Source organism: Theropithecus gelada, chromosome 9 (genome assembly GCF_003255815.1).
Source record: "Theropithecus gelada isolate Dixy chromosome 9, Tgel_1.0, whole genome shotgun sequence".
Lineage (NCBI taxonomy): Eukaryota > Metazoa > Chordata > Mammalia > Primates > Cercopithecidae > Theropithecus > Theropithecus gelada.
In genome coordinates, this window is record NC_037677.1 from 53,576,265 (window position 1) to 53,590,763 (window position 14,499).

Sequence of the window (14,499 nt, forward strand, 5' to 3'; positions counted from 1 at the left end):
GAGATCTGATGGTTTCATAAATGGGAGTTCCCCTGCCCAAGCCCTCTTGCCTGCAGCCATGTAGGACATGACTTTGCTCCTCGTTCACCTTTCACCATGATTGTGAGGCTTGACCAGCCATGTGGAATTGTGAGTCCATTAAGCCTCTTTTTCTTTAAAAATTACTGACTCTTAGGTATGTCTTTATTAGCAGCATGAGAACAGACTAATACATTCACTACTTTGTTACTTTCTGTCATCCATGGGAAGAACCCTTACCATTCTGGGGATTTACCACTTAAGTGGCCCATAAGAGTTTTTGCCAAATGCCATTGATTCAAAGTGGCAGAATTCTGGTTCCAGACAGATTATTCTCAATCTGGCCATGGCCTGCACTCTTCCCCAGCCCACATTCTGAATGAGAGGGGACCAGGGTCACCAGCATCTCCTCTAATAATTTCCTGTGATAACTCTTTTGCATTCTCAGGAAGGCAAGCAGCCTGGCAGCCCTTGGCACCATTGCTTAGTTTAGTGGCAGTTATAGATAACAGAATTTTATTAGACTTTTTGGCATATTGGTAGTTCCTCTACAGTATTTTTGGGTCAATGCAGGTTGTTCTAAGAGTTTGTTTTTCAGATGGATTCTGGGAGGGAGTTGACACCTATGTACAACTCAACATCCTTTCAAAAAGTCTTCCTAAAAGGCAAATTTATGTGAGGAAGTGATTATATGAGCATGAAGGGAGTTTTGAAAGTTAGTTCAGTGAAGTAAAGATGGAATGAGAGAGAGCTGAGAAAAAAGAGAACATTGAGACCCATCTTTTAACCAAGTATAAAATTAAACACTTAATATCTTAGCAGAAAAGGCCTGAAAGGAAGGTACCCTCTCAGCATAAACTTATTAAATAAGGTCTAAAAATTACCCAGACAGTAACAGAATGTTTCCTTGGCAATATTGGTGGTCAAGAGACTGTTACCAGCCTCTGAGGCAGAAAGAATTAAAGAAGGAGTGATATCCCACTGTATTCCTTAATGTATGTAGACTAAATTATAGGGCATTCTCATTGTTTAAAACAAAAAAACATAATTTGCTTAAAAACTATATATCTGTGATAGTTAGCCACACCTATGCGAAAGACTCTTTTTTTTCTTTTTTTTTTTTGAGACAGAGTTTCACTCTTGTTGCCCAGGCTGGAGTGCAATGGCATGATCTCGGCTCACTGCAACCATCGCCTCCTGGGTTCAAGTAATTCTTCTGCCTCAGCCTCCCAAGTAGCTGAGATTACAGGCATATACCACCACGCCCAGTTAATTTTGTATTTTTAGTAGAGATGGGGTTTCTCCGTGTTGGTCAGGCTGGTCTCGAACTCCCAATCTCAGGTGATCCACCCGCCTTGGCCTCCCAAAGTGCTGGGATTACAGGTATGAGCCACAGGCCAAAAGCCTTCTCTTAATGTGCTAGACTAGGTACCCTTGTCCACCTGATGATGGCTTGCCCAATAGCAAGAGGCTTCTCTATCTTTTACCAGTAATCTAAGTATTTTATCTCCCTGTTCCCTCTACCCCAACTTATTATTCCCCCCAAAGTTTCCATCCCAATACCCTTTATTTTTTCTACAGTATTCTGTAGAATATCTACAGATACCCTCTGTATAGCCTGGGCTAAATTCAGTCTTCTTTTTACCCTCAAATAAAGTTAGACCCAACCAGGATATTTATTGGAAAGATGAACATATATCATAATGCAAAAAAAGAAAGGAGCATAAGTGTGATCTAAAGATCATGAAAGATAGCCCAGAATCAAAATCTGGTGACACTACATTCAAATGCCAAATTCTAAGCACAACTCTCAAATCACAAGTGTGATTTTGAGGCCAGATTCAGAAGCCAGAAGGCAAGTGATAAGAACAAGAGGCATCAGAAACATACATTCCAAGTCAACTCCTATTACCATCTTCAGAGTGAACATGGCTTACATTTTTTGGATGCTGGGAGGATCAGACTATCTTAAGACAAAGACAGAGTCAGAGTGGATACAAGTTTCAACTAAATATAACATTTAGCAAATTCCAGAAGATAACTCTGTAAATCTGAGTAATCAATAAAGTAACTGTCTTAGTCTGTTCAGGCTGTTATCTAAAAACGCCATAAACTAGGTAGCTTATAAACAACAGAAATGTATTTCTTACAGTTCTGGAGGCTATGATGTCCAAGACCAAAGCACCCACAGATTAGGTGTCTGGTGAGGGTGTCTGCTGTCTTAAGATGGCACCTTCTTGCTGTGTTCCCACATGGTAGAAGGGGGCAAGGCAGCTCTCTGGGATCTCTCTCAGAAAAGCACCAATCACCTCCTAATACCATCACCTTGGGGGTTAGGGTTTCAATATATGAATTTTGGGGATGTACAAACATTCAGACCATTGCAAGTATAAAATTTAAATTTCCTTCATTTAAATTTCCTTGTTATAAGCAAAGATGATTTTCTATCTTGGCCTACATGAAAATTATATGTTTGTTTACCCTTGTATATTTTAAAAGGTTGAAAAGTACCGTCTTTGAATTTACTCAATTACAAGTTAAGTAGTATGTATATTAGAATCAATTATTGAAGTGATTATCATGTAATTGTTCTGAGTAATAATTTGAAGCATACAGTGCCTCAAAGACTCAGTTTCCTTCAGGGTCAAGCATAACTAGATCACAGGCTTGCTGAGAGCCCAATATTAAATACTGTCATCTTTAATGGAGTACTTATTTCTTAAAATGCTGCAAATGAGGTGATGATGAGGACTGAGAGGACATAAAACAATCCAAACCAAATAAAACAATGATGTCTGCCAAAGTCAGATATTTTCTCTCTCTCTCTCTCTCGCTCTCTCTCACACACACACACACAATCACAAGATAATTACAGAATATAACCTGGGAGTGATAAAGGTTGTTTAAAAACATTAACTGGAAGGTCATTAGCCTGAGACGGCTCCAGCACAAATACACAAATAAGTATGAGTAAAACTGGATAAAGAAGGGAAAACAATATCAATGCCAATACCCTGGTTGTGATATTATATAATAGTTTTGCAAAATTGATCAATGGGGAAAACTGAGCAAAGAGTATAAGGGATCCCTCTGTGTTATTTCCTACAACTGCACATGAATCCACTCCACAATTATCTCAATAAAAGTTTTAAAAATAAATATTAATCATAAATAAGACTAAAGACTAACCATGTTAGTTATTATAAATACAAGTTAAATTCCCACATTGAAATATAGGAGTATTCAAATCAATTTTTAAAAAAGCTACATGTTATTTGAAAGAGATATTTAAAAGAAGATGATTAAAAATAAATGAAAAGATATGAAAATGCTTAAAGATTAAGGAAGTGTAACAATATTGATATCAGAAAAATATAACCTGAGAAGAACCAAGTAGAAAATAATTCAAGTAGATATAAATATAAAAGGAAAAGAAAACATACATGAACTAAACACAGCTCCCAAAATAAATGAAAAACTGACAGAAATACAGAAGGAAATAGAAAAATTAAAATAGTAGGATGCAATTATAACTCTCTCAAACCGTGAGATCAAGTAAACAAAAGGATAACATAATTTGAATAACCAAAAAATGTCATCAGTATGGATAAGACAAAGGTATCTGAAACTCTCTACCCAATTGAGCAACCACATTCCTTGAAAACACATAGGAAAACATGGATAAAATCTTATTCTCCATTAAGCCTGAGAGAAAAAAATCATTACTTTGCAAACAACTGAAATCATGGAGACCATATTCTCTGTAAACAATATAATAATATTAAAAACAGAAGCCAGAAAAATTACACTCACTAGAAAAGCCTAAAACACCAAATCTTCCGTGAAAGAGACAAGAATAGAAAGTGCATGTACTTAGAAATCATCAATTTTGAGAGCACAAGTATCAAGACCTACAAGTGCTACATTACTAAATTGCGAGATAAGCCCAAGATGATGCTCAAAGAAATATTTACAAATGCATAGATTAGAAAAGAAAAGGCTGAAAATAAAAGAAGTACAGAGTTTAGGATGCTATTGAATTAGGAGTAAAAGATTGTTTTAAGATAGAAAAGGGGGAAATTAGAAACCTAAGTTAAAATAAAGAACAAAAGATGTAGACATCATCAACAAAACTTTGAAAAAACTAAAACCAGATATTTGGCAGGCCTGAACAACAAAGTGAAAACTCACACACACATTTGAAACAGGAAAAGTCAAAGAAATGGCAGATTATTTTTAATTATAAGAGATTAATAGGTATAATTTATAATAAATTTGAGGTCTTATACAAAACATGATTTTCTAGGAAAGATCAGTGAAAAACATTTAAAAGGATCAAAAATGTAATCTTTTAAAATGATACAGAGTCTTAGCAGAAGTTTTTAAGGACAAGTTTTAATAAACTTTCAAATATGTGAAAATTGCAATGAGACCAAGCTCTTCTAAAACAAACAGGGGTGAAATGAAACACTTTTTAGCTCACTTTAGGAAAACAGATTAACCCAGTGCCCCTGAATCAAAATCAGAACAGGAGAGCAAAGAGGGAGGGCACGTAGGAAAAAAAGATGGGATATTATAAGACTGAAAATGCAAAAATCCTAAATGAAATTTTTGCAAATGGAACCCATGAGTATGCCAAAAGGGTTTATCTTAGCAATGCAACTATGATACCACGTGAAATCTCTTAATGTAGCAAAATATATTTAAAGACAAAAAAGCTGTGTGATCCCTATAGTAGTTAAAAGTTTTTAATCAAATTCAGTACATAGTCTTACTACGAAAAACTAGTAAACTAGGTAGAAAAGAAAACTTTAATCGGATCAGGTGAATCTGCCAGAGCCTCCAGTAAACAACAAAATTCATGGAGAAACATTATTAGTATTTTCATTAAATGTATACGATAAAGGAGCTTGCTAATAGCATTATTATGTGATACCATAATATAGGTTCCAGAAAATGCTTTAAAAAATTAAATAGATAAATGGAAAGATAGAAAGATGTTAGATCATATTGATATAGATACTACATTTGCTAAATTAAATTTCACCCAAAACAGTAACATGGAGAACAGATAATAAAATACTTCCTATTCACAATGCAAGATGTTTAACCTGAACTTATATTTTACTAACTACAGCAAAATAGTGCTGATGCCAGAAGAGACAAATCAGTGAACCAGTCCAATAAATAGACTCTGTTACATCTAGGCATTTTTTGATATGCTAAATGTATCATTTCAAATAAGTGAAGAAGACTAAGCAAACATAGTTATCAGATATCTGCTCAAACATATACAGGCAAAAGTAATAACCTCAGTATTCTTTAGCTGAATGTTCTATAATCTAGAATACCACTCATCATTAAAATTATATGACAAAATATTCAAGAAAATTTCCACAGTAAAGTTTTGTGTAATTTTTTTTTTTTAGACGTAGTTTCGCTCTTGTCACCCGGGCTGGAGTGCAATGGCGTGATCTGAGCTCACTGAAACCTCCGCCTCCTGGGTTCAAGCAATTCTCCTGCCTCAGCCTCCCAAGTAGCTGGGATTACGGGCGTGAGCCACCACGCCTGGCCATGTTGTGTAATTTTTAAAAAGAAAACAAAACAGTGTTTTGTTATTTTAATTTCATAAATATAGAGAGATGAAAAAGGTCATGCACAGAAAAAAAGCCAGGAAAAATGTGAAAAAAATTACAATGGTTATTTTGAGGGAATGCAGTTACGTGTGATTTTATTATTTCTGTTGTGCTTTTCTGTGTTTTCTTTTCCTTTTTGAGATTGGTCTTTCTCTGTTACCTAGGCTGGAGTGAGTGCAGTGGCACAATCTCAGTTCACACCTCCACCTCTCAGGCTCAAGTGATCTACCCACCTCAGCCTCCCAATGTAGCTGGGACCACAGGCACACACCACCACACATAATTACCTTTTATTATTATTTGTAAAGATGGGATCTCGCTATGTTGCTCAGGGTAGTCTTCAACTTCGGGCTCAAGCAATCCTCCTGCCTTGGCCTCCCAGGGTGCTGGGATTACAGGCATGAGCCACTGCACCTGGTCCTTTTCTGTCTTTTCTGACTATTAAATTTGTAATTAGAATATAAATTTTGAGTTGACTTATTTTAGCTGAAATGACAACTCTGTTTCGTGAACAGGAGAGAAAAAAACAACACTTATGATAGTATGAGTGAAAGAATATGTAAGATTCACATGAAAAAAAAATCTGAGAATATCTCGTGAAATAATATATATGGTTATATCATTTTATTCATTCAAAACTTTGCCTCATAAAATGAACTGGCCAAGGAGTGAGTCTACAGTAAAATTTTAGGATAGATATAAGGGTCTCTACATCACCCATGTACTTGGCTTCAGTAGGATGCATTATGTATTAGCTGATAATACGTGTTGCAGGAGTCAACAAAGCAGTTAGATTTGTGGAAGCTTAATTAGCTTCATAAGAAAAACAAAGCAAAAAAGCAATCAGAGGTGTTCTTGATCTTTAGTACAAATGTGGATGTGCTATTGTTTTCCCTGGAAGATCTGTTGAAAGGCTATTATATCTGCAAGGCTACTGTGTCTCAACTCACTTGGGTGCAACGGGGCTGACAATGAGATGCAGGATGTCCTTCCAGGTAGCCAGCTAATTTCTCTGCAGAAGTACCCATGAGCTGCCAGACAGGGACTGTGCTGGTGCCAGCAATCTGACTATCAAAAGCCAAATCTATTATGACCCAAGGCAGGCAATAGTTAAGTAGTGACAGCATGAATTTCTCTAGATTCTGAGTTTTCTGCACCCTCTAGCTGATCACTACTCAAGGAAAACTATGAACAGAAACAGCACTGGAGGGGGAAGCAAAAGCTAGTGTTGGGGGCTGCATTGTGTCTCCCCAAAATTCATCTGTTGAAGTCCAAATTCTTAGTACCTCAAAATGTAACTATATTTTGAGACAAAGACCTTTAAAGAAGTGATTAAGATAAAATGAGGTCAGCTGGGTGGTCCCCAATCCAGTGTGACCGGTGTCCTTATAAAAGGAGGAGGTTAAGTCACAGACAACATACAGACCAAGGGGCAGCCCTGTGAGAACACAGTGAGAAGACGGCCAGCTGCAAGCCAAGGAGAGAGGCCTCAAAAGAAACCACAACTACGGGTATCTTGATTTTTGACATTTAGACTCCAGAACTCTGAGAAATACATTTCTGTCCTCTAAGCCACCCAGCCTGTAGTATTTTGCTATGGCAGCACTAGTATACTAAAACACCCAGGAACACTCAAATTTCAAAAATCTCCTATAGTACTTCTCTCAAAAGAAAAATATATTTTAAAAATACATATCAAGGGAAAAAAATCTTACTGTATCAACTCTAATTGTTTTTGGAAGATACCTTGGCTTCTTTGCTTGAAAATAAAATAGCAAAAAATAAATGGTACACACAGATGTATATATCTGGCGATGTGTTTTATACTTATTAGAAAGAGATTTGCTCTTTCTCCTAAAACATGGTGTGCTGTGATCCTTGCTAAATGCAGACCCTTGTCCCCAAAGTCATCTGTGAGACCCTGTCATGCAATAATCTCTGAAACTTTTGCTTGCAAGGAAATGAGGTCACATCATCCATCATCCCAACAGTGAGGAAATCTTTTCCATGGTGTCCTTGACAATGTGGATGATCTCTGAGAGCGTACAGGTGCCCAAACACAGGGGACAGCTTCATTCACTGACAGAATTCCAGTTTTCAAAAAGTTCATCCTGATATTTAGCTTAAACCTACATCCATTATTCCAAGTCCTACCTTCAGATTTGCACTGAAAATGTTTACCCCTCCTTCATGTCCAGTGTCCCAGGTCTTCACATCTGCTGCCTACCTTCCTTCAAGCACACTCTCCTTTGACTCTGTCCTACCTCTGGTAGTGTCCACAAAGTCAACACTCTATCTCCCCTAAAGTCCTCTAACAAAAAGGGAGCATGAGATCAACTTCTGGCATGACCACACGAGGAGCTCAGTTGACCTGTTCCTTAGTGAAACTACTGAAATTTTATACACACACAGAATTTGAAGCCTCTGGAAGTGGGCCTGATAGCAAACAGCAAATGAAAAAACATCTATTCAAGAAAATCTAAGGCAATTCTGTAACAAAGGCAAGTCTGTGCCTAAATTAAGAAAAAAAAAAAAAAAAGAAGATCCCAAATCAATAACCTAACTTTCCAATGTAAGATACTGGAAAAAGAAGAGCAAAGCAAGCCTTAAGCAGGCAGATTGAAGGAAATAAAGATTAGAGCAGAAGTTAATGAAACAGAGAACTGAAAACAACAGAGAAAATCAATGAAACCAAAAGCCAATTCCTTGAAAAGATCAACAAAAACGGCAAACTTAAGCTATATTGGCCAAGAGAAAAAGAAAAGACTCAATAACAACAAAAACAGAGACATTGCTAATGACCTGACAGAAAAAAGACTATAAAGGAATACTGTGAACAATGTATGCCAACAAATCAGATAAATTAAATGAAATGGACAGATATTTTAAAAGATACAAACAACCGAAACTGACTCAAGAAGAAATAGATTATATAAATAGACTTGTAGTAAGTAAAGAGATTGAACCAGTAATCAAAAAACTACCCACAAAGAAGCACCTTCTGTTCTTCCAAGCCCTGGGCCAGGCCTACACTGATGAAGAATTGATGAACTATGTTTTCAATTTGGTCTGGAAGTTGATGACATTACTTCTGAGAAGGAAGTAAGTAATGAACAAGACAATGTAAATGCTGAAGGGCCCTCTAATGTTTTTTGCAAAATGGACATCTCTGTCAATTTTGATATGATCTCATGTGTCTGGAAGGATTGATTTGAGGGCTTCAGGTCTTCAAAGAAAGGAAAAAGTCTCTGGCATATAAACAGGTAATGCCTAATAGAAAAATCCAGAAATTGATTATCACAGAAAAGATAGTTAAGGTATGCCCTTTACAGTAGCAGTTCTCCAAAATCTAAATCTTACTAAAGATCAATATGACAGCTTCCTTGAACATCAGGAGAAATGACATCAGGATATTTGCTGGAAAAGAGCATTGGTTGCTACTGGAACCCATGATTTGGACACTTTGTCACCCATATACTTGTACTGTGCAAAGTGTCCTTTAGATATCAAGTTCAAGCCCTAAATAAGGCCAAGGAGTATACAATCTGTGAGCCAATGAACATGTACAAGACTGACAACCACCTTAAACACTATTAACATGTCACTGGAAATAAACCCCTGTACCCAGTTATCTATGATAGCAACGGTGTCATCCTTTCAATGCCTTCCATCACCAATGAGGATGACTCCAAAATTAAATACTAGAAAGGTATTTATCAAATGCACAGGAAGGGACTTTACTAAGGCAAAAAGAGTTCTTGATATTATCTGGACACCATTTTCAGTGACTATATTGAGAACCAATTTATGATAGAAGCAACTGAGGTAGTTTTCCTAATGGAAAAGCATATACTTTTCCAGAACTAGCTTACCAAAAGGAGATAGTGAGGCTGGGCTTGGTAGCTCACACCTGTAATTCCAGCACTTTGGGAAGCTGAGGTGGGAGAATCACCAGGGGTTCAAGACCAGCCTGGGCAACATAGTGAGATCCCATCTCTATAAAAATATTTTTAATTAAAAATCGTTCAAAAAGATATAGTGAAAGCTGGTCTCGTTAACAAAAAAAATGAAATCAGAGAAACTCCAGAAAATCTTGCCTAGCTTCTGACCAAGATGTATTTGAAGTCCAAAGTCATAGGCAATGGGAATCACATTGAGAACAAAACCCCTTTGACCACAGCTGACATTATCCATGCATGTGATATTATAGCAGATGCAGCTATTGCTTGTGGATATACAATATTCAGATGACTCTCCCATAAATACCACAGCTAATCAATTTCCACTTCATAAGCTCAAAAAATGTATCAGACATGACATGGTAGCTGAATCCATGGTAAACATGAAGCACTCACCTTTGCTCTCTGCTCCAAGAGGATATTTCTGATAAACTCGGCTTGGATATCTCTGCAACAAAAGCAGTCCAGATAAGTAAAACTAAAGCAGCTCAATTACAGGTGGCATTCATTACCCCTCTTCTTGGTGCTCTGAAGACCACAGAAATGAATCAGAAGATGCTCCTTCCTCTGAAACTATTTGAAATCTCTAACACTGTAATAAAAGATTCTAGCAGAGACGTAGGTACAAAAAACTACAGGCATCTCTTTGCTGTTTATTACAACAAAAATTCTGGGTTTAAGGTCATCCATATGCATCTGGACAGAATTACACAGCTGCACAATGTACCTCCTATTGAAAATAAAGGGGAATATGTGATCAAATCATCAAAAGGGACTGCTTTCTTCCCTGGGCAAAGCACAGAGGTCTTTGCCAGGAGTCAAAACATCAGGAAGCTTGGAGTCCTTCATCCTGATGTTATCACCAAATTTGAGCTGACCATTCCCTGTTCCTCCCTGGAAATCAATATTGAGCCCTTTTTGTGAAGAAAGGTCCTTGTTGTGTGATTCTCTTCCCAAGTATCCCTTTCTTCTCCCCTGATGTCCTTTAGTCCTCCTCCACAGAAAACATTCATGTGTGCTTTAACGTTTAGTAAAGTCAAAAAAAAAAAAAAACCCTCTCCACAAAGAAAAGCCCAAACCCATATGGCTTCACTAGTGAATTCCGCCAAATACTTAAAGAAGAATTTATACTAATTTTTCACAAATTCTTCCACAAAGTAGGAGAGAGCACTTCCCAAATTATTTTATGAGGCCAGTATTAACCTGATACCAAAACCAGGTGGAAAAAAATGACAAGAAAACTACAGACTAATATATCTTATAAATATAGATGTAAAATGTCCCAGCAAAATACTAATAAATCAGATCCAGCAGCATATTAAAAAGATTTTATTCCATTACTATGTGGAATTTATCCCAGGAATGCAAGGTTGATTCAACATCTGAAAATTAATTTAGGGCCGGGCGCGGTGGCTCAAGCCTGTAATCCCAGCACTTTGGGAGGCCGAGACGGGCGGATCACGAGGTCAGGAGATCGAGACCATCCTGGCTAACATGGTGAAACCCCGTCTCTACTAAAAATACAAAAAACTAGCCGGGCGAGGTGGCAGGCGCCTGTAGTCCCAGCTACTCGGGAGGCTGAGGCAGGAGAATGGTGTAAACCCGGGAGGCGGAGCTTGCAGTGAGCTGAGATCCGGCCACTGCACTCCAGCCTGGGCGACAGAGCGAGACTCCGTCTCAAAAAAAAAAAAAAAGAAAATTAATTTAATCCATTATATCAATACAATAAGAAACAAAATTACCTAATCATTCCAATAAATGAAAGAAAAGATTTGACAATATCTGATGCCCATTCATAATAAAAAGTAATAAACTAGGAATAGAAGGGAATTTTCTCAACATAATGAAGGGCTTCTGAAAAACCAATAGTTAACATCATGCTCACTGATGAAAAACTGGATGTTTTCCTTTCTAAGAGCAGGAACAAGACAAGAATGTCTGCTCTTACTACGTCTATTCAACACTGTACCAGAGGTTCTACTCAGGCCAATTAGGAAAGAAAAAGAAAAGGCACCCAGATAGGAAAGGAAGAAGTAAAACTATCTCTGCTCACAGATGACATTATCTGATGTTATAAATAGAAAATCTTAAAGAATCCATTAAAAAATACTATAATAAACAAGTTTAGCAAGGTTGCAAGATACAAGATCAATATACAAAAATCAGTTGTACAATTGTATTTTGTACATTTGCAAATGAGCAATCTAAAAATGAAATTAAGAAAACAATTTCCATTCAAAATGACATCAATAAGAATAAAATACTTAGAAATAAATTTAACAAAAGAAGTTCCAAACTTTGAAGACTACAAAACATTACTGACATTAAATAAGTGGAAAAACATCACATCTCCATGCATCAGAAGACAACATGATGCCAATACTGCCTAAACTGATTCAGAGATTCGATGTAATCACTACCAGAATACCAACTGAATTCTTTGTGGAGATTAATTAGCTGATTATCAAATTCATATAGAACTTGAGGAACCAAGAATAGCTAAATAATCCTGAAAATGAAAAAAACAAAGGATTCATACTTTCTAATTTCAAAACTTTTTTCTTTTTCTTTTTTTTTTTTTTTTTTTTTTGAGAGAGTCTTGCTCTGTCGCCAGACTTGAGTGCAGTGGTGCGATCTCGGCTCACTACAACCTCCGCCTCCCGGGTTCAAGCGATTCTCCTGCCTCAGCCTCCCAAGTAGCTGCAACTACAGGTGTGCACCACCATGCCCAGCTAATTTTTGTGCGTTTTGTTTTGTTTTTTGTTTGGTTGTTTGTTTTTTAAGACAGAGTTTTGCTCTTGTTGCCCAGGCTGTAGTGCAATGGCACAAACTTGGCTCACCACAACCTCCACCTCCCCAGTTCAAGTGATTCACCTGCCTCAGCCCCCCGAGTAGCTGGGATTACAGGCATGCACCATCACACCCGGCTAATTTTGTATTTTTAGTAGGGACAAGGTTTCTCCATGTTGGTCAGGCTGGTCTCAAACTCCCAACCTCAGGTGATTCACCCTCCCGGGCCTCCCAAAGTGCTGGGATTACAGGTATGAGCCACTGCGCCTGGCCAATTTTTGTGTTTTTAGTAGAAACGGAGTTTTACCATCTTAGCCAGGATGGTCTCGATCTCTTGACCTTGGAATCCTCCCACCTCAGCCTCCCAAAGTGCTAGGATTACAGGTAAAACTTTCTACAAAAGAATGGTAATCAAGGTATTGTGGTACTGGCATAAAGATAGACATAAATCAAAGGAATAGAACTGACAGTCCAGAAATAAAACCATACATCTATAGTCAACTGATTTCAACAAGAGTGCCAAGATCATTCAAAGAGGAAAGAACAGACTTTTCAACACATAGTGCTGGGACAAATGGATATTCACACACACAAAAATTAACTTGGATATTCACATACACAAAAATTATCTTCCTTCACACCATATACAATATTAACTCAAAACGGATCAAACACTTAAATGTAAGAGCTAAAACTATAAAACTCTTAGGAGAAAACACAGGAGTAAATTGTATGTCTTCATGACCTTGGGTTTGGCAATGGATTTTTACATACGGCATCCAAAGCATGAGCAACAAAAGGAGGTAAAGTAACTTTCCACAAAATTTTAAACCATGTGCTTCAAAGGACATGACACAATGGAAGAAAATATTTGCAAATCATATGTCTAAGAGACTTATCTCTAGAATATATTCTTTAAACTCTTACCATCTCAAAAGCAAACAGTCTAGCTGAACAATGGGCAAAGGATCTGACTAGACTTTTTTTTCAGAGAAGATATACAAATAACCAATAAGCACATGAAAAGATGCTCACATCAGTCCTCAAGGAAATAAAAGTCAAAACCACCATGAGATACCACTTCATGTCTACTAGGATGGCTCAATCAAAATGTCATATGATACCAAGTGCTTGCAAGGATGTTGAGAAATGGGAAATCTTACACAGTGCTAGCGGGGATGTAAAATGGTGAAGACACTTTGGAAAACAATCTAGCAGCTCCTCAAACATAAAGTTGTTATATGACCCAGTAATTTCACTCCAAAGTATTTAGCCAAGAGAAATGAGAACACACGTGCACACAAAACTGTGTACAGAAATATAAAGAGTGGTATTATTCACAATAGCCAAAAGGTAGAACCAACCCAAATGTCCACCAACTATATACACTAGAATATTATTCAGCCATAAAAAGGAAGGAAGCACTGATACATGTTACATCTTAGGTGAACCTTGTAAACATTATGCTAAGCAAAAGATTCCCCTCACAAAGTCCACATATTATACAATTTTATTCCTATGAAAATCTAGTACAGGGAAATCTACAGACACATAAAGTAGATTAGTTCTAGCTTAGGGTTGGGGTAGATGGGGGAATACAAGGGTGATAACTAAAGAGTACCGAGTTTCTTTTTGACATGATGAAAATATTCTAAAGTGTTCTGTGAGGCTGGGCATAGTGGTTCATGCCTGTAATCCCAGTGCTTTGGGAGGCCAAGGAAGGAGGATTGTTTAATGACAGGAGTTTGAGACCAGCCTGGGCAACATGGCAAGACCACATCTCTACAAAAAATTTAAACATTAGTCAGGCATAGTGGTGCATGCCTGTGGTCCCAGCTACTTGGTTGGGTTGGTGATGGGCTGAGGTGGGAGGATTGCTTGAGCCTGGGAGGTTGAGGCTGCCTTGAGCCGTGACTGCATCACTGCACTCCAGCCTGGGTGACAAAGCAGAACCCTGTCTCTAAAAATGTATATATATATTAAGAAAACAAAGGGCACTGTGGTGATAGTTGTACATATCTGTGAATATTGTGAAAAAAATATTAAATCGTATACTTTTAGTGTGTAAATCATATGGTATTTAAATTATATTTTAA

General features: G+C 37.3%; 1 pseudogene; it reads left to right on the top strand.

The window, feature by feature from the left end:
* The first annotated feature begins 8,667 nt into the window (after positions 1-8,667).
* On the top strand, positions 8,668-10,537 carry LOC112631941 (annotated as a pseudogene).
* Positions 10,538-14,499: the final 3,962 nt, after the last annotated feature.